This window comes from Salminus brasiliensis, chromosome 13, assembly GCF_030463535.1.
Source record: "Salminus brasiliensis chromosome 13, fSalBra1.hap2, whole genome shotgun sequence".
NCBI lineage: Eukaryota > Metazoa > Chordata > Actinopteri > Characiformes > Bryconidae > Salminus > Salminus brasiliensis.
In genome coordinates, this window is record NC_132890.1 from 11,663,093 (window position 1) to 11,685,211 (window position 22,119).

Consider the following 22,119-nt stretch of genomic DNA (forward strand, 5'->3'; position numbering starts at 1 on the left):
ATGTTGCATTTTTGGTAATCTTTGGTAATTTGGGTAATTTTCTTAATGCATTTTCGATAATGACTGTAATTAAGTACTTTTATAGTCCAATAAAGTATAATAAGTATAAATAAATGTACTTCATTACTGTACTTAAGAACATATTTTTTTGATAATGACTGCAATTGAGTACTTTTTTGATCAATGTAATACCTGTACTTTATTACTGTACTGACTGTAATGACTTATTTAGTACTTTTTGAGTAATTAAGTACATGTTTTTCAATACTGTCCTTAAAAACCTATAGTAGAGTACTTTTTTGAGTACTAAAGCAATTTGTATGTTTATTATTCCACCATTGAGTATAGCTATAGCTAGCTAATAACAACAGCTGTGTTTGAGGTTCATAGTATGTCAGTTCCATGTATCAAACACTCATTATTACCATGTGTGTGGGTGTGGTTTCCCAGTATGTGACACTGCTGTATTTTGACATATATGGTTGGAGCATGCCCGAGATTAGAGAATATTAGCGTAAATAATAGAGGAAATACAATTCAGTGTTTTAAAAACAAAGGCATGCCTGATACAGACCAGCCACCCCCCCCCCCCCACCCCACTCCAAAGTGATGCAGTATGCCTGCTGTCCTGAAGGGGGTGATGCTCAGACTGCAGCTCCCTACTTCACGTTCCACCTGCAGAGCAAGAGAACGAGCTGGGGGAAAGGGAAGTGAGGGAGCTCATATTTTCATTAACACATATCTTCATTACCACGCTCAGAAAGGAGCGCAGGGGAGGGGGGAAACGAGGGGGAAAAAAACAACAGTGTTGTAACAAAACCACGGCAGCCCCGTGGGCGTTCTGCTGTTTGTAGTGACACAGAGGACGAGTTATGCTAATTGAGTGTTCTTTGCATAATTAGAAAAGAGAAACTTTATCATTATTATGAGTAGAGAATAGCCAGACTGAGGGTAATTTAGAGTTTCCCAGCAGGGCGCTGGCGGAAAAAAAAGGGAAAGAAAGAATGCCCTTTCAATGTTATTCCTGCTCTTTTTTCCCCCTCCACCCCTGTACGGAACGCCGTATTCATCAAGATGCTTCGCCAAAGTGTGTTTTAATGATAATTGCTTTTCTCAATGTGATCGTTTCAAAGTGATTTAGTGCATTTGTTTTTGAAGAGCGCCCCCATTTGCAATGGAAATTTACGAGGCAATATTTGGATTCGAGCGATCAAACGCTGCCAAACGTCTTTCTAATAGAACCAGAACCCGCCGAATCAATTAGTGCACTTAAAATATTTCGCTGCAGCAAAACAGCACCATTGTTCCGTTTACGATGAGCTAAGAGACGAGCTTCAGATCTCGTTGCCTGTTAAGGCTGGTGCCGGGTTTGTGATGTTGCAGAGTAGACTGTACTTTGGGTCCTTGGAGAACCTTTCAACAGGTGCTTCTTTAACCACCATTAACTACATTACTGCCATAATAAACATACATTTCACAGACCCTAAAATAGAACCCTGTGGAACTCCTCTATATATGCTAACCTAAATAATCCTACATTAGGATTAAAAAAAACTAGTCCTACCAATGGTGACCAAGGGGTTAAAGAACTACTGCTGTTAAGGGCAGAAAATACTTAAGTACTTGTATGTGCTGTGGCCTACTTGAGAATTATTTGCTCGGTTACAGTTTCCAAGAGAGTTAGTCAAGTTCATAGCTGTGTATACATCAGTAGAAACAGATCAGCCATAACATTAAAACTCTGTGGCCTGTCAAGGCATGGACGCCACAAGACCTCTGAAGGTGTCCTGTAACATCTGGCACCAAAACATTAACAAGAGATCCTCTAAGTCCTCTAAGGAGTTCTGTAAGTTGTAAGGTGGGGCCTTCCTGGATTGCATCAGTAAGCCTTGAGTGTCCATGACCCCGTCGCCTGTTGTCTTTCCTTGGAGCACTTTTGGCAGGTACCGACTATCGGGAGCACCTGACAAGACCTGCCCATTTGTGAGATTACAAGCTTGCCCAAAGTGGCTCAGATTCTTATGCTTGTCCATTTTTCCTGCTTTCAACACATCAGCTTCACAAGCTGACTGTAAACTGTAGCAGGATAATCAGTGGTATTCACTTCACCTGTCAGTGGTTTCATGGCTACAGCCGATTGGCCTTCAATGTTGATACCTTCTTACTTTCACTCAAGCACATTTTTTCGGCTCCATATTTCCAACCCAGGCCTTCACTCTACCCATGGCTGATGACAGATGTGAATCATTTAAAAGGTGAAAGGACTTCCACGTAATGCAAAGGCTCTTGGGTTCTAAACCCAGGAACCTTTACTGTGAAGAGTGTGGACGGGGGTACAGATCAACTGGGATGGGAAATGGATGGGCCCTCATAGTGGAAGGCTTGAGACTCTGGCAGATATTAATGAGGCTGATATGGATGCTGTTGGAGTCACATGACTGATTGGGTTCTCTCCTCTTCTCTCTTCTCTCGCTCTCCATTCCATTCCAGCACCAACATGGCTGACCGCGTAGTCTGCCTTGAGACAGCGGAGAACATTCCCCCCGCTTCAAAGGTTCCTCCGCTTTTTTCATCTCTGTGTACCAGCCTACGGCCAGAGCCATGGATTAATATTTCAAAACATGTTTCTCACCCCTCCTTCTCTCTCTCTCTCTCTTACTCTCTCGCTCCCCCTCCTCTCTTCTCACTGTCTCACATACACACTCACTCCCACATTCCCTGTTCACCACTTACTCTCTCTCTCCCTCTTCCCCTCTCTCCCTCTCTCTCTCTGGCTGCAGATACGTGTGATATTTTCCCTTATCTCATGTTTTGCTCCCTCGGCCCAATCACTGGAGCACTATGTTTTATGAATTAATAAGAGATGATCCTGGAAGGTCCGGGGAGGCAGCCGAGAGCACAAAGATGGAGGGGCGAGCGAGGGGAGAAGAGGGGGGCAGAGAGAGAGAGAGTGAGAGAGAGAGAGAGAAGGGAGGGGCGGGGGGAGAAGAGAGGGGTGGAGGCTGCAGTCGAATTTTAATGAGCACCAAGGGGAATATCACATCCACCCCCCCCCCCAACTCTCTCTCTCTCCCTCTCTCTCTCTCTCCCTCTCTCCGGATCTCCTTATGATACGTTGCTCTAAATCACTGTCACGCAAACAAGGTATTTCCCATCATGCCCTTGGTTTTTTTGGCTGAGGAAGTGTGTCACAGTGTGGCGCGGCGCGGCTCACCGGGCGCACCTGCTCTGTCGTCCTAATTGAACAGATGATCTGCCAATTTGTCATGTTTATCTTCAGCTCCTCGGCGGCTGGCCCATAGCCCCCCCCATACACACACACACACACACACACACTCACCCCCCCCCCCACACACACACACCCTAAACACGCTGCAGATGTTAGCAGCATTTTTTATGACAGATTTTGTAGTCATTACTGAATAATTCATGCTTGCATTAATGTCTTCAGATAGCAGCTCCAGCCCCCCTCACTCTGCATCTCTCCCTCCCTCCCTCCCTCCCTCCCTCTATCCCTTACTTCCTGCTCTCTCTCTCTCTCTCCTCCCCTACTCCACATTTCACCCTCTCTCCCTCCTTTCCTCTCTCTCATTACTTTCTGTTCTTTCCCTCCCTCCCTTCCTCCCTCTTTCTCTCTCTCTATCCTTTTAGTCTTCTCCTCTCTTCATCATTTTAGTCCCTGATCTCTCTTTCACCCTCTCTCTCTCTCCCCCTCAATCTCTTTCTTTCTATCTCTCTCAATCTCTCCTTTTATCTCTCATTTTCAATCTCTATCTGTCTTTCTCTCTCTCATACACACTTTCTTTCTCTTAATCTCTCACTTTCTCTCTCAATCTCTTTATCTCTCTTTATCATTGAATCTCTCAATCTCTTGACCTGTCTTTCTCTCTTTTACTCTCTTTCACTCTCTCTCTGTCTCTCTCTCTCTCTCTCTCTCTCTCTCTCTCTCTCTCATTCAGTTTCTCTCTATGTCCTTTCTGTCCATGCTCTCTCTCACTATCTTTGATCTCTCCCTCCATCTTTCTCTCCCTTCCTCCATTCCTCTTTACATCTCTTCACTTTCTATTCTCTCTATCTCTCCATCCTCCATGTCCCTGCTCTCTCTCTCTGTTTCTCCCTTTACCTTTCTGCACTCTCTCTCTCCTTCTTTCTCTCCCTTCGTTCCTTCTCTTTCTGTTCTCTCTCTCTCTCTCTCTCCCCCCATCACATGGGAAAACTTTATTATGCCTCCCTCTGACAGCAAAGTATACGGATAAAAGATAATTGCCTGGCTTGACTCCCCCCACCCCCATTGATATGAAAATAGGATTTGAATTATTCACTGAGGTTTAAAGGTTAGTTGAAGGTTATTACTTGGGGACAGGAATAAAGGGAGGAGAGAGAGCTCTCTGCGCATTGTTCGGCAGCAGGCAGACGAGACGTCAGTGAAAGGCTAATTTGCAGTGCACGCCGCAGTGGCCTCTCATGAATAAGCCCCAAAGCCTCTCAGGAGATTTTAACATGGGAGAAGTCAATTATTTATAAGCAAATTATGTTCAGCTTTCTTTTTTTTTTTCTTTACTCCCCCTCTCCCTCTCCCGTCCCGTCCCCTCGCCTCCCCTCCTTCTGCAAAGAGCAAAGGAAAATTCTGCCCGTAAATACGACGGGGTGCCGCGCCGTCCAGTTGCTTCGCTCATGCTAATTCTCCAACTTGCCATTTTACTATCCAGCTCAGCCAGGCATGGCAGAGGATAATAAGCGGCCATCTTGGAGAGGGGGTGTCCGCTGAGATTGCCTTTCCGACATAAATCAGATCAGTTGAAATGCTAGCAGGTTTTATACGGGGTGGATAATGGAGCTTAGAATACAGTGGCCTTAATAAATCATTCTCTTTGTTGGTGTGTTTCTCTCTCTCTCTTTCTCTCTCTATGGGTTAAGAGCCACAGCGAGTTCAGTGGTTGGTCCCTCTGTTCTTACGCCACGCTGTATCACCATAGCAACCATGCGTGCAGGTACTGCGCTTTAGCAGGGAGTCATGGTGAGCTGTGTGATGGAGACAGACACCCCCCACCCTCTCTTTCACACACACACACACACACACACACACACACACACACAAGATTTGTATTCCTATCGTTTTGGAGTTTTTCACTGATGTATTTGTCTGCATTTGTAGGTTTACTTTTTATAGTAGAAAAGTGTTATTTATCATTCATAATAATAATAATAATAATAATAATAAAGGTTACACCCTGAACTAAATTTGACTTTTAATGACATTAATAAACAACTATTCAAAATGCTCTGTAGTGTAAGACTAGGCTTAATCCCTGTCTGGGAAACCGGCCCTAAATGTTACACCTAAACCCACATTAAACACCAAATGTTACACATAAATCCACGTTATATACATGGGTGAAACTTACACATACACCTGTTACATGGTTAATGTTCTACCTAAAACCACATTAAACTCTGAATAGTATACTTTAAACCCTACATTAAACCCTAAGTTAAACCAAAATCCACATTAACATTACATCTAAACCCGCAATAAACTCTTAATGTTACATCAAAATCCACAATAAACTCTTATTGTTACACCAAAACCCACATTAAACATCTAATGTTAAACATACACCCACATTAAACTTTTAATATTACACCTAAACCCACAATAAACTCTTAATGTTACACCTAAAACCATATTAAACACCTATTGTTACACCTACACCCACAATTTCCTCGTAATGTTACAACTAAACCCACATTAAACTCTTAATGTCACATTTGAACCCACATTAAACAACTAATATTACACCTAAACCCCCAATAAACTCTTAATGTTACACCTAAACCCATATTAAACTCTTAATGTTACAGATAAAACCACAGTAAACTCTTAATGTTACAGATAAAACCACATTAAACTCTTAATGTTACACCTAAAACCACATTAAACTCTTAATGTTACACCTAAAACCACATTAAACTCTTAATGTTACAGATAAAACCACAGTAAACTCTTAATGTTACACCTAAAACCACATTAAACTCTTAATGTACAGATAAAACCACAGTAAACTCTTAATGTTACAGATAAAACCACAGTAACCTCTTAATGTTACACCAAAAAACACATTAAACTCTTAATGTTACAGATAAAACCACAGTAAACTCTTAATGTTACACCAAAAACCACAGTAAACTCTTAATGTTACAGATAAAACCACAGTAAACTCTTAATGTTACACCAAAAACCACAGTAAACTCTTAATGTTACAGATAAAACCACAGTAAACTCTTAATGTTACACCAAAAAACACATTAAACTCTTAATGTTACAGATAAAACCACAGTAAACTCTTAATGTTACACCTAAAACCACATTAAACTCTTAATGTACAGATAAAACCACAGTAAACTCTTAATGTTACAGATAAAACCACAGTAACCTCTTAATGTTACACCATAAAACACATTAAACTCTTAATGTTACAGATAAAACCACAGTAAACTCTTAATGTTACACCAAAAAACACATTAAACTCTTAATGTTACAGATAAAACCACAGTAAACTCTTAATGTTACACCAAAAACCACAGTAAACTCTTAATATTACAGATAAAACCACAGTAAACTCTTAATGTTACACCAAAAAACACATTAAACTCTTAATGTACAGATAAAACCACAGTAAACTCTTAATGTTACACCAAAAAACACATTAAACTCTTAATGTTACACCAAAAACCACATTAAACTCTTAATGTTACAGATAAAACCACATTAAACTCTTAATGTTACACCAAAAACCACAGTAAACCCTTAATGTTACACCAAAAATCACATTAAACACCAAATGTTACGCTAACCCTAAATCCATGTTAAATGCTTAATGTTACACATAAACCTGTTACACGCTTACTGTTAAACCTAAAAGCACATTCAACACTTATTGTCAGTTTCCCAGAGATCAAGCCAAGTCCTGGACTACACAGCATTCTGAATTCTATAGATTCTATAGATCCTCAGTAGAAAGGGAAATATGGTCTTAAACTTATACCTATAGTGGGAAACCAACCCATAATGTTAAACCTAACTGTTACACACCTATTTTTACACCTAAATGTATGTTAAACTTTTAGTGTTACACACAAACCTATTACACACAGAATTTTACACCTAGTCTCACATTTCACATTTACTGTTACACATAAGCCCACATTACTGACCTCCTGCTACACCTAAACCCATGTTACAGACCGAATGTTACACTCAAACCTACACTTTCAAATGAAGTGTTCTCCCATCAATTATTCTGAACAAATAGCTAAAAACATGACTGCATACACCCCACCCCACCTCCCTCACCCCCCACCGAGCAGACCAACCTGAATGCACAGAGCTGAGCGACCTGAGGAGGTTTGTTTATGGAGCTGTGTTTATGTTCTCATATAGCTCCCTGTGTCTTTGTCTTAGCCTCATTTGCATGTTCCCACGCAGAACTCCCCCTCAGTGCGCGCACGGCTCTGAGCCTGTTCGCCTTGCTTGCCTTGTCATTTCTCCAACCAGTTTATGACACCCTCCACACCCCCCTTCGTTCCTTTGTCGCTGCTCATTTGCTGACTTGATCATTTTTGCACCTCCAAAAAAAAAGAGAAAACCCAAAACAGTCCAAATGAATTTGGGTTGTCAGCGGGTTCTTCAGGCAGTCAGACGTGTAGTTTGTGTTTATGTCTCTGGCAGCGCGACGGATTCCAGTGCTTGTTTACGTAGTCCGCAGGTGTGTAATTGTGCAATTTTGGGTAAAGCTTTCTTTGTTCTAAAGTGAGCATAAATGGCTGTTTGGCGTTTGTTTGAAGAAGAGCTGGAGTTGTTAGATGCTGGATGTGTGCTGGTTTCCTTGTGTGTGGGTGATTCAGTGCTTTAAATGAGAGAGTAAGTGTATTAAAGAGCCACAGGATGAGGATGTGATTTAATTACACTCTGGGGAAAGTAAGATTGAGCTACATGCCCCAGCTTATATCTATTAAATATATTCTAATCTTTCACTCCCTTACCTTCTTTCTGCTAACATTTGCTAGAAGTGATTAGCTAACATGTAATATTACACATAAACCCACATTAAACACATCCACCTGATGTTACATCACGTTACACACTTATCTTTACACCTAATTTCATATTTAACATTTAATGTTATCTCTTGCATTCAATACGCTAACATTACACTAGAAATTATTAGCTAACACTTAATATTACACATAAACCCACATTAACCACCTGGTTGTACCTCAAACCCACATTAACCACTTCATGGTCCCCTAAACCCACATTAACCACCTGATAGTACATCTAAACCCACATTAACCACCTGGTGGTATCCCTAAACCCACATTAACCATCTGATAGTACCTCTAAACCCACATTTATCACCTAAACGTTTCTCTAAACCCAAATTAACCATCTGATGTTACACCTAAACCCACAGTAATCACCTGATGTTACACCTAAACCCACATTTTCCACCTGATGGTACACCTAAACCCACAGTAATCACCTGATGTTACACATAAACCCACATTATCCACCTGATGTTACATATAAACCCACATTATCCACCTGATGTTACACATAAACCCACATTATCCACCTGATGGTACACCTAAACCCACATTATCCACCTGATGTTACACATAAACCCACATTATCCACCTGATGTTACACATAAACCCACATTATCCACCTGATGATACACCTAAACCCACATTATCCACCTGATGTTACACATAAACCCACATTATCCACCTGATGTTACACATAAACCCACATTATCCACCTGATGGTACACCTAAACCCACATTATCCACCTGATGTTACACATAAGCCCACATTAACCACCTGATGTTACACATAAACCCACATTATCCACCTGATGGTACACCTAACCTCACATTATCCACCTGATGTTACACATAAACCCACATTATCCACCTGATGTTACACATAAACCCACATTATCCACCTGATGGTACACCTAAACCCACATTATCCACCTGATGTTACACATAAGCCCACATTAACCACCTGATGTTACACATAAACCCACATTAACCACCTGATGGTACACCTAAACCCACATTATCCACCTGATGTTACACATAAGCCCACATTAACCACCTGATGTTACACATAAACCCACATTAACCACCTGATGGTACACCTAAACCCACATTATCCACCTGATGGTACACCTAAACCCACATTATCCACCTGATGGTACACCTAAACCCACATTATCCACCTGATGTTACACATAAACCCACATCACCCACCTGATGTTACACATAAACACACATTATCCACCTGATGTTACACGTAAACCCACATTAACCACCTGATGTTACACATAAACCCACATTATCCATCTGATGTTACACCTAAACCCACATTATCCACCTGATGGTACACCTAAACCCACATTATCCACCTGATGTTACACCTAAACCCACATTATCCACCTGATGTTACACATAAACCCACATTATCCACCTGATGGTACACCTAAACCCACATTATCCACCTGATGTTACACATAAACCCACAATAACCACCTGATGTTACACATAAACCCACATTATCCACCTGATGTTACACCTAAACCCACATTATCCACTTGATGTTACACGTAAACCCACATTAACCACCTGATGTTACACCTAAACCCACTTGTAGGATACAGACACTGTAAAGGGCATTCATTAAGATTCAGGAAACTTTACTTTTAGTAGTTAAGAGGCTGGAACACAACAACACATGAATGCAAATCCTGTGTCTGAGGGGAGTGATGGTGTTAGCATTTTACCCTGATGCCCTAATATGTAGTGCAGCCCTCTACAATATGTAGCTTCTTAATGATGAAATTACAAATCTATAAACACTTCGGATCATGGCTGCTGTGAGAATAGTCGAGAGCATTGGCTGTCCAGTAGTTGGGTGTAATAAACTCCCATAAGTTTATCAGTCACTACCTGTGTTAGTGGCTTAGCACTATTACCTGCTGCTACTGACCAGTTTTACATTTATTTCTTTAAAGAAGGTTCACCTAAATCTTTACTTTTCTCAGCTCTCTAAAGAATGAAGATGTATCTACTAAATCTGTTATGAAAGTCTATCAAAATGCATTAAACAGATTTCCAGCATTTATGGACACTTTTGAAGATGCAGCATTGCTAATTCTGCATCCAGCTTCATTTTGGGCAGCACAGTGTGTCTTTTGCCCACAGCAATACAGGGCATTGACCAGTATTCTCCATGTGTGTTAGCAAAACAGGCAGAGATGGAGGTGGAGTAACGGTGCGCTGAAGAGGTCAGTGTAAATACGGACAAGGTCCAGACTGTAGAGCTGCTTTTCAAACAGGTTTCCTCAAGCACCTAATCCAACGTGCTGATGCCATAGCTTATGCTAAAATAATAAGTATGCTTTATTATGTTCTGCATATTTCATAGTTCTAAATCAGTAGTAAAAAGCAGAGAAAATTGACTAACAATCCTTTAATTCCAGTTATTGCTTCTTGCATGCTAAAGGCTTTGAGGTTGTAAGGAATTAATTTCACCTGTTACCAACGTTCACCCTGAGTTAAAGCCTCATCCTGACATTCTCCCTCCCTCCCTCCCTCCTCCTCACGGCTGGTGAATCTATTTTCCCCAAATACCGCTGCGCTTATCAAAATCAATCAGCCGTGAAACCCATTTTCATCTGGAAATATGGGTCATTTTGACTTAATTTGGCAGAGACCGCTTCATAACTCCCATTTGTTGGCAGCATTCTGGCAGGAGTCGTGGAGGAGGCTTTGTTTTTGACAGCTTCTCAACAGGTCATTAGTTGAAAATAAGGAAGTGGTGAGAGGCCCGCCTGGCGCACTCTAGCAGAGAGGCAGTTCCAGATGGCAGAGCATTGCTCCACAAAGCAGATGTGTTGAAATGAGTACGCTGTGCACCCGCTGCATACTATTTTGCTTCTTCAAATTGAGCATAGCAATCTCTTTTAGCATACTCCCCTATGAAAACACACACACATACTGATGCATTCACTCAGAAAAGGTCATGACACACTGGCCCAACAGTCCACAACAAACACCACTCTCTTAATGCTGGCTGGAGGCTGTATTCAGTTCCATAAAGCCAGTCAAGCCACTGTGATTGAGAAGAGAGAACACTCTAGAACAACGTACATCAGGCTGAATGTTCTATAACAGTGAATTAGGAGGAACATCCAAAAATGACAAGAATGTGGGAGATTACTCTAGAACAGTGTGAACATTAAAGTACACCATAACAATGTAAAGGAGTTTTCTGGAGTTTTTTTTTTCTACAATATGAAGCAAGAAAATTATTCTCGAATCAGTATGAAGAGGAATATTTTTGAGGAATGTAAATGGTAGAACAATTTGGAGAGTTTCCAGAACAGTGCAAATAGAGTTAGGGAAGAGATTGTTCTAGAATAATATGTGTATATAATAATAATGTGAATCAATGAGCTTTATATAATAATATACTAATATATAATAATAATGTGAATCAATGCGCTTTATATAATAATATATAAAAATAATAATGTGAATCGATGAGCTTTATATAATAATATACTAATATATAATAATAATAATAATGTGAATCGATGAGCTTTATATAATAATATACTAATATATCATAATAATGTGAATTGATGAGCTTTATATAATAATATACTAATATATAATAATAATAATGTGAATCAATGAGATTTATATAATAATATACTAATATATAATAATAATAATGTGAATCGATGAGCTTTATATAATAATATACTAATATATCATAATAATGTGAATTGATGAGCTTTATATAATAATATATAATAATAATGTGAATGAATGAGCTTTTATCTAGAACAGTGTGGATTCGAGGATATTGTTCTGGAACAGTGTGAATTAAGGAGACTGTTCTAGAACAATGTGCATTGTAGTAGATTCCCTGCCTTGGCACACCCTCTGTAACTCTGAAAGGGCTTGTAAATGAACTGATTAGTTAAATCAGATGTGTTGGAAGCAGGGAAAGTATTAAAATGTGCAGGGCAGGGTTCCTCCAGGACCAGGGTTGAGAAACACTGTTCTAGAGCTGTGAATGGGGAGCAGTGTGGATGCAGGAAAACATTCTTAAACAGTTTGACTGGGTAAGGATTTTAAAGAACGATTGGTTCTCAATAATCAACATGTAAATTACACATCTCAGTTTCATACACTCATAGTTGCACTGTGGCCTAAAACTAGCACTGAATGTGTTTTTGTGTTATGCCATATTGTGTAGCACAGCAGTTCATTCCTCAGTCTCAACAGATTTCACAATTTAATATTTTGAATATAGTTTTTACTACATTACCTAGATAATATTACACAAATACCTCACACAACCCCTGGGAATCTCTGCAGTACTGAACTAATCCTGACCTCTAGTTTAGCCACTAATCTAAAGACTACTAAGTACAACCAAGGAACCAACACTTATCAGAACACTAGTGACTTAGTGCGCTTTTGCCCAGGCACACATTCATACACACATAGGGATACACTTAGTATTCCTGTTATGTTAACAAGGATCTGGGTCCCTCAGTCCCTCCCAGAAGTTGATCTCCTGTCTTTGATGAAGCTGATAGTTGTGCAGCAGACACACTTCCTAGAATGTTAAGAATGTGAGATCCATTACACTAACCCCCTGCCATTCCTCCAGCCCAGCCCTGTGTGGCACCTTAGTGTCACCACCCCTCTGAACCCTGCTTTTGTCTGGGGGTCGGGGTGGTGACCTTTCACGGCACAAAAAGGGCTACACAGGTCCCTGCCTGGCCCGATCAAACTGCTGTCAGAACAAACACACACCGCCTTGTTCACTGATGACTAATCACTGCCGCTTCATCAATAATGCAGCACATCTGCATCCTTCACTCTACTGCAACAGACAAGAGGCCTGGAGTGATGGGACACCATTTTCGGAATCTTACGGGTTTGTCTGAACAACTTTGTCTGACTAACGGGCCAAACTGTGATGGCTAGATGATGACTGGGTCAGAACATCTCCGTAACATCAGGCAGGTCCTGTGGGGTCTGGTTAGTACCTACCAAGAGTGCTCCAAAAAAAGGATAATCAGTAAACCGCAGACAGGGTCATGTACGCCCAATGTAATTGATGTGATCCTTGGAGGCCCCACCTTACCATGTACAGGATCTGTTGCTAATGCCTTGGTGCCAGATACCACAGGACACCTTCAAAAGCATAAGGCCGACTTACACAATATTAAGCAGGTGGTTTTAATGTTATGGCTATTCTGTGTTTGCATGTACACACAAAAAAATGGCATTGCTATCAGACAACAAACCAATTAGGCTAACAGACTTTACCCAGTTTTACTTGGGCTTGGAATGATGTGCCGGTGCCTCAGATCAGCACTGGTTGTATTCCTGGAGCCTGCCAATGAAATGCTAATGGAGGATTGCAGTGGGATCACTCTCTCTTTCTCTCCCCCAGTCACTTACCTCTCCAACAAGGTAACAACAAAAAAAACTGCACTCACTCCATCTCCGGCCATGCCAAGAGGCACTTCATCGAGGACTTTTGCCCGATGCTCCAGAGTGCTTGTCTGATTACAGGCTGATCAATACCTGGCCTCTCTCCCTCGCTCCTGGCACAGGAAACAATGTGATGCCTGGAGCTGCGAGTGTGACATTGACTGGGCCCTGGAGGGGGTGCCTCAGTATCGCTCTCCGAGAAACGGCCCTCCTATTAACTCTGCTGGCCTCCTCTGATCTGTCACCGTTAAAACGCCAGCCAGGAGGAGGAATGTGTATTAGATGACAGACAAATGCCCTTGTAATTGTCCTCTTCGATTCTAATTGTGGAAATTAGTCTCTTTCTTTCTCAGTGCTGGTGCCAAAGCAATCACTGAAGAAATGGATCCTCATCCAGCCTAGACCTCTGTGGCTTTACCAGCGCAGATTTCAGCAATGCAGATACAGGGTTTTCCCTAGAAAGTTCTTATGAGGGGGGCTGCATTGGTTGACGGTGTGGGATGGGTCCTACAGGATATTGTGGTAGCAGGAAACAAGTAGAAAAATGTTGGCCACACTATTCACACCATTCAGTTACAAGGAATGGAGTCAGCATAAACACACTTGGTTACCTCAACAAAAAATCAATTGTTGATGGAACAAAATTGAAACCTGTCGTTGTAATTGATTTAGCTTTCAATAGAATGGACTTTTCTTTGGATCTAACTTCATTAAAGGTTCAATTAATTAAACCATTCAGTCGCCCAGCTGCAGTTTTACACACCCATTTCCAAACCCCTTGATTATCCTTTTTTATGGTAGGCTCATGAATAATTTAGTGAGCCCTGCATGTATTGCATGCTGGTTTATATCACTGCATCAGTTCACACAGAAGCCACATAGCATAGTATATCCTGCATATTGACATTTTGGGCTTTGGGAATTGTCCCTATACCAGATTTTCTTTCAATGAAGAGCATGCATACCCACAGGCCACAGTGGTTTACGAATTAACGCTGGTTCGAATCCCAGGTCATGCTGCCTGCCATCAGCAGCCAGAGAATGAGAGAGCACAACTGACCTTGCTCTGTCCAGGTGGGTAGATGCCTCTCTCTTTCTCTCTCTCTTTCTCTGCCTACACGTCAGTGTGATGCTGGCTGGCACAGACATCTGCTAGCCAGTGCATCAGATCTGGGTACCCAGTGCGACATTAGCGACATTGCTTTGGCAGCAGTTCGATAAAAGCTAGTTATGCGTGTGTCATAGGAGAGGGAAAGCACTAACAATAAGGTTGGGTAATTGTCAAAAAAATTATGTTTATCAATGGTCACATAGAATTGGCCAATCCAAATGTGCACCTTAATACTCACAGGTGGTGTGGTGATATTTTAGTTATTATTAGTTATTTATGTTAGTTAAGTTTCTGTTTACTATTGTAGTGCAGTGGTAACAGGCTGTGAACCCTGAAAGCACTGAAAGTACCTTAAAAGACCTTAAAGCTCATTGGAAATGGTTCTTTATAGCACTCAAAGTGGTTGAGGACCATGATTGGTTTCTCAGGGAAGCTCGTAACCTATCATACGTTTCAAACAGGAGTTCCTAAAGTCTCCTCAAGAAGTTATAAGTGTGGCAACTGAGAAAACCCAAAAGGGGCATTGAGTATCCTTTCATTTTAACAGCATGTATTCGCACACATTTGTATGTGTTTGTTTGCCTGGTTCTTAGCTGTCCTGTGTATATCCTGTGCCTCAGAATACACCTATGATCACAATGTGTTGGTGGCAAAAGTCATGTCTGATCATGATGCTGATTCATTCAGCGCACCCTTAATACCACAACAAGCTAAATGTGGGGCTCTATGTATTACCGCCATGATGGCTGACATTTCTGTATATAACGTCTTGCCCTCGTGGTCTGTGGTTAGTCCCTCATATAATGGTGTTGTCTCTGCGCTGACCCTGCGGCCTTCTCTTTCTGAGCTGATGTCTCCGGGCTGATGTCTCTGTGTCGTCTCCCCAGAGGCACAGGGGCCAGGTTAGTGTGTCGAAACTCCCACGGATTTGTCCTCTGGCCTTTTGCCGTAGCGGCTGTGCGAGGTGTTTCTTTTCCTGCCCTTTGTGTGGGTCATACTGCTTATCTCCCCATCAGAGGCAGCCTGGGTAACAGAGGCAGCCTGGGTTCTTTTACAGCCTCCATTATTTACGGCTGAGCCAGCATCTGCCCCCCCCCCCCCTCTCTCTCTCTCTCTCTCCCACCATCTCTCCCAGGCCCCGCTCGTCCTATTGAACGCTTTATTGTCTCCCCACCATTTCCTTGTTTGAAACAATATAGCCAGGGCTGTTCTTATTGATTCCAGTGGATTGTGCCCTGGGTAAGTGCTCCTTTGAGCCTGGCTGCTATATTAAGCCATCGTTCCAGCAGCGGATGACAGGCCTCCTTAGATCGCTGGCTGCCCTCTAATAGCCCTGGTATTACTCATATGTTAATTGATTGAGCAGCAGAAGAGAAGGAGGCTGCTTGTGAGGGTGGAAACAGCTCCACTGAGAACGAAACTTAGGCGCTCAGGGCTTCGACTTAAATAAGTTGCAGGGAGCCAAAGTGACTCTAAGGTCAATCAGCTGCACAGAGAGAGAGAGAGAGAGAGAGAGAGAGAGAGAGAGAGGGAGATGACTTTTGATTATTAAATTGATCTGAATTTCCCAACCGTAGTAACAAACTACTCGCTCGCTTTTCTTTTCATAGGCTGTCTAGGCAAGGCAGCACTGACTTTTATATTGTGTTTCCCAGAATGCATCATGGGTCATCTGTCCACAGCTCATCATAATCACGTCACGTCAGCAGCAGGAGGACAAGTTTGCATGTTTAGGACAGGTCCTATTCTTAAAGACATCTGAAAAACATCTGGCCTGATGTGGCATCATCCCAAACATAATCCAAATGGCCACACACTGCTTGTGTGAAAATGTTTTTTGGGGGGTGTGTAGGTGAGAGAGGCCGTTCAAGTTGGATATTACTATTTTCCTGTTTTGGAGGAGCCTGCCAAAGCCAGAGTCTGTCAGCAGTGTTTCTACAGTGCAGAGAACGGCGCAGCAGCATTTCACTCCAGTCACTTGGAGTTAATGTCCTATTCATCTTCACTAGCTTGCTTTCTCCCTCCCTTTCTCTCTCCCTCCCTCTCTCTCTCTTTCTCTCTCCTGTTTTCAACAGGCCTCATTTTCTCTGCTGGCATGGTTGACTAAGGGCAGCTTGGTGATTCATCACATCCCTGGAAGAGCCAGGTAGACTGTAGAGGTGATAAAGCTGTGAGGCCTCCTACACTGCTGCCTCCATACAGGAGGACATTGCCTTAAAGGAACATATCCAGTCTAAGTTATTTAACCTTACCCTATATCATCAAGGCGTGCTTAGCATCCAAAGTTTGCTTATTTTGTGTAAGAAGTATGACAGTAATGGAGGTAATGGAAGTCTGTGATTCTCAGAAACCTGTTTGCTACCCAAGTTGCTTACCTATATCTGCCACTAGATGTCGTTGCATGTGTCTGTGCTTGCCATGGTGGAAGTGCTTTTCTTCCAGGGACTAACATGTCAAACATAGCAGGAAGAGCTTTCTTTTTAGGTCAAGCCCAGTGGGTTAAATATAAAGTAAACATGCCTTGTCTGACAGAGTAACTGAGTCAATCATTTTGTCTTCCTTTAACCTTATCAAACTGAGCATCTTGCTGGTGGTCCATTGTCAAAATGTAGTGACGGACCCTTTAACTAATTTGCATCTGCTGCCAGTCGGGTTTCAGCTGGTTTTCTGTCACTATTTTAAGGGATATCTGTACTGTAAGTTCGGATATGTAAGCACTTATTATTGTTTTGTTAAATCAGAGTATTGATGAAATGCATCTGAGATGTAGCTTATGTTCCTATTTATGTGTCCGCATATTAATGACTGATAACCTGTTTGAGGAATCGCTCGTCATTAGAGTTTACATGCACAGTGTGCCGTTTTATGCAGCTCTTCTAAGAATCACCCTGCTTTTATGTTTTTTATGTTTTTTTATTTTATGATTTTGAAATAGTCACCTTTTACTGAGCTGATTCTATTACAATTTTACCCTTGGTGAAAAGTCCAGCTCAACACCAGCTTTTGCTGGTAGGTGGTTTCAGATGGTCTAAGCTGGTCTTTGATGGTCAAAGCTGGTCATCAAGGCAAAAACATGCTGGTTTACCAGCTCTCATCCAGGTCATGCTTGGTTATGCTGGTCGGCTAGCTTGGCCATGTTGGTCTACCAGTTTGGTGATAGCAGTAACACTGGTTGACCAGCTTAGCCATACTGGTCAATTAGCCTAGTCATGCTGGTGGGCCAGTTTGGTCTTGCTGGTCATGCTGGTCAAACAGGTTGGAAATACAGGTCATGCTGGTCAACTTGCCTGGAGATGCTGGTCATGCTGGTCAACCAGCTTGGAGATGCTGGTCATGCTGGTCTACCAGTTTGGTCATGCAGGTCAACCAGTTTGGTGATTATGTTAATGCTGGTTGACCAGCTTAGTTATACTGGTCAATTAGCCTGGTCATGCTGGTGGGCCAGTTTGGTCTTGCTGGTCATGCTGGTCAAACAGGTTGGAGATACTGGTCATGCTGGTCAACTAGCCTGGAGATGCTGGTCATGCTGGTCTACCAGTTTGGTCATGCAGGTCAACCAGTTTGGTGATAATGTTAATGCTGGTTGGTTATGCTGGTCAGCCAGCTTGGTCAAGCTTGGTCATACCAGTTGTCTAGCTTGGCCAGGGTGATCATGTTTATAGATCAGATAAACCATGAAACACAAACGTACCCTTTGATGGTCAAGAGCTAAGCTGGTCAACCAGGCTGGCCAGGCTGTTTCTTTAGCAGAGACATGTATAGCACTGCTACCCAACCCTGGTATAAACTTAAGACAACAGTAAGAGTTTTAGCTGTTAGGTCACATTATTGACATGTCAGGAGTAAGTGGAACAACAGGATTGAGAAATCAGATCATTTAAAAAGGAGAGTTACATTTTTGCATCACCTTTAAAGGGTTAAAACAAAACTGATGAATAATTCGCAGCATATGGTTGGTTACCACAGATGACAACTTCCCTGGTCTTAGAAAAGAACTGAAACTTGCTGACTTGCATATATGAAACAGAAGCTAATATGCTAATTTTATATAGCTGCCATTTTGGAATTTCCCTGAACGCAAACGAGGCATTCTGAGAGAAAGAGGGGAGATCACGCCGGTGGCACGGCCAGGCAATACGTTCATTTGGGAACTGGAGATGCGGTGGGAGAATCTGTGTCAATGCCATGTTTTGGTATTAGCTTAAAATGAGTAAAATAAGCTTGCATAGCTCGATTGCTGACCTAATTCTGCAATAGCCAGACAGGTGTAAAGTACTAGAGACTCGGAGACTTGAGTAAAAGTACAAGAGCTATATCAAAAACGTGACTTGAGTAGAAGTAGAAGTGTTCTTTAAGCTCCATACTTAAGTGGAAGAACTAAAGTATTCAACATTTTTTGTACTTATGTATGTATGTAAGTAGTTTTTTCTAAACTGTACTACTTAAGTACTGAAAGTAAAAGTACAGGTACTGTGTTAAAGCAGTCAAAAGTCTGAATATCATTATTTATATTATTTCAAATGCTCAGACTTAAGGACTGTCACAGTTCCTCTGGCTGTAGTAGAAGGACAGGACTGTAGAAGACATGAACATGAGTTCATGAACATGAGTCTTCAGTTAACTCTGTAAACAAACTCACCCAAAAGAAAGACCACATACAAGAGTTTCATCTGTAGAACCCAGTGAGGAGAGCAGCTCCAAACCCTGAGCTTCACTACAGCTAAACTACAGCTAAAAGATCTCAGGCCATTAGGCCACATTCAAGTATCTGAAGTTGGTGAAGATGATAGTTCCTCTGGTGGTTCTTCTTTCATCTGGAAATAAACTAATAAAGCTCTAGCGTTAGTGTCCTCACTGCAGCAGCGGAGTGAGAGGAAGATCGACAGCATTGGCGCTAACGGCTTGGTCGCTAGTTCTGCTCACTGTTGAGGCGGATTCATCATACCGGTGACAGCGCCATCTAGCGCTCTGGGGGTGATAATGTGTGTTTGAAATGTTTTGTGCCATTTTTATAATTGTAACGAGTGACGATGCAGCACATAAAGAATTAATAGAGTAAACTATATTAAAATAGAGTATTAAACTCCTCCAAAATATGTGGAGAAGTAAAAGTGGAAGTAAGAGATACAGATACAGTATTTTAGTACTTAAATACAGTAGTGAAGTAGTTCTACTTCTTTACTATACAGCTCTGGAAATAGCAAGACTAACATACAAAAAGGAGACAAGAAATGATCCCATTGTCTCCTCTATGAAGCTGTGCAGGCTGTTATACAGTAATATAATGTATCATTTGGCTTGTCAACTAGCTTGTTTCTGGCTAGCTAACTGTCCCCCTCTGTCACTCTTAGAGCATTAGCTGCCACCACTGCCTCATTTTTGTGCTGGGAAATTCCAGAATAGCGTACTGGTGTTGCTGTAATGCTTTTGCCAGTCATTTTGACGTAACTCCCCACTGGCTTCTATTTTAAGTGGGGTTTGAGTCTAGATTCTGTTCTTTTACTAAATACTGGAAAGTATACGAATAGTTCTGTTCGTGGTCATCCACCAAATGATATGGCAGGGTGGGGGGTTAAAGGATGAGCCGAGAGGTTCCTAGCTGAGTATCGGCTTCACAAAAATGCAACTGTGTTTAACTCACAAAGGATGAATCTGCCCATGTGCACATAAAAGCGTGACGTTTAGGTCAAACATCCAGTCTCAAGAAACATGAGGTACAGATTTTATACTTCTGAGGCCCAAAGAGCATCACTGAAGCCACTCAATCCTATTTGACATGCGAGATGATATGGGATGGCATGGGACTTCCATCAGGAAATCAGCCATAATTGGTATAACAGCTGTTTATGATCTAAAATCCTGAACTTTACCTGCCTAAGATGCGTCGGCAATGTATGCTTATAAAAACTGAGCCATCGTACCGAAATTCTGGGGTTAGACACAGTCAAAAAGTGACTGTGAAGAACATGGTCGCCATGATTCCCTTTCGTTCCACAGAAACAAAGCCAAAATCGGCCACAATACTGTCAAATTTACAACCAGAGTCTGAGCAGTAGAGACCAGAGGTGGAGCCAGCCCTGTGACCTGTGGCATCAAACCAAGCTTGAAGCTGAAATCCGGCTCTGTGACACAGATCCCAGGTTTTTAAAACATTTAACACCAGGGCTCTGAGTAGCTCAGCAGTCTAATGCACTACAACTATGGCCTGGGCATCTCAAGAATGCTGAGCTACGCCATTTTGCCATCAGCAAAGTCTAAGAGAGCACAATTGGCCGCGCTCTCTCCAGATGGGTAGATGGCGCTCTCTTCCCTCATCACTCTTAACCAATGTTGGCCAGCATAGGCGTCTGTTACCTAGTGCTACGGAACCAGGGACCCGGCTATGCCACATCGGCCAGCAGTTCCAAAAGTGGTGGTGGCTGGCTTTACATGTGTCGGAGACATGTTAAGTTCTTACCTTCCTAGTGTCGGGAGTTACGCAGTACCAAATTAGGAGGAAAGAAGGCATTCTGGAAGCCCCCGGCACATTACAGCAAACAATATCAGGCAAAAGATATTAGATATTATACATACATATATAAAATAGAGGGTTCTGAAGCATGCTGACCGAAGCATGTCAATTTGCATAACTTTACACTCATGCAGATTTGAGGCTTGGTGACATGATCCTGTTCTCCTTGAACAGCCAGAGGTTGTTTCCATTGAGGTGTATTGAGCGCTAATTTGCTAATGGAAAGGCTTCTCCTGCTCACGATCTCTAATTGTCATTCATCACTTGCAGTAACGTGCAGCCCAGTTAATGTAGTTAGCCGTATTAGGCTCCACTGTGTCCATGGGGCTTTGTATGTGTGTCCAACCTGCACAAATGATTGCCTTTTGCCTCCGAGCACACTCCATCGCTGCTGGCACTCTGCCAGACTCCAGCATTATTACCGTTTTCAAGCAGAGTGGGGTGGAGGGCCTGCCCCTTTCATTTTTCTAACAGGCCGTGGAAAAAAAAAAGTGTTTCTGTTGCATCGTGACTCTGGTTTGTGGTGAGGGAAAAAAAGGGAGGGGGAAAAAAACTCCATCTATCTGCCTCCACACAATTAACGACACAGATCATTTACATAGTCGCACAGCTCATTTTCATAATGTTCCCTTTATTATCAGAGGAAGAAATTAACCCAGGAATTTATTTACATATCCACTGCAAACGGCAGCAGCGCGCTAATTGGCTGTTAGATGATTAATAAGCTTTACACCAGATGCTAATGAATCACGCGCTTGCTGTTCCGAAGGTGCTCGTGCGGCGTGCTTGTGTTTTGGCAGCTTAATTAGTCTGATAATTATGTACTTGTTGCGTTTGCTCTCGAGCAAACACAATCAAACATGGGAAAGATTAAACTGGATTGTGTTTGAGAGCGCAAGTGTTCGACTCA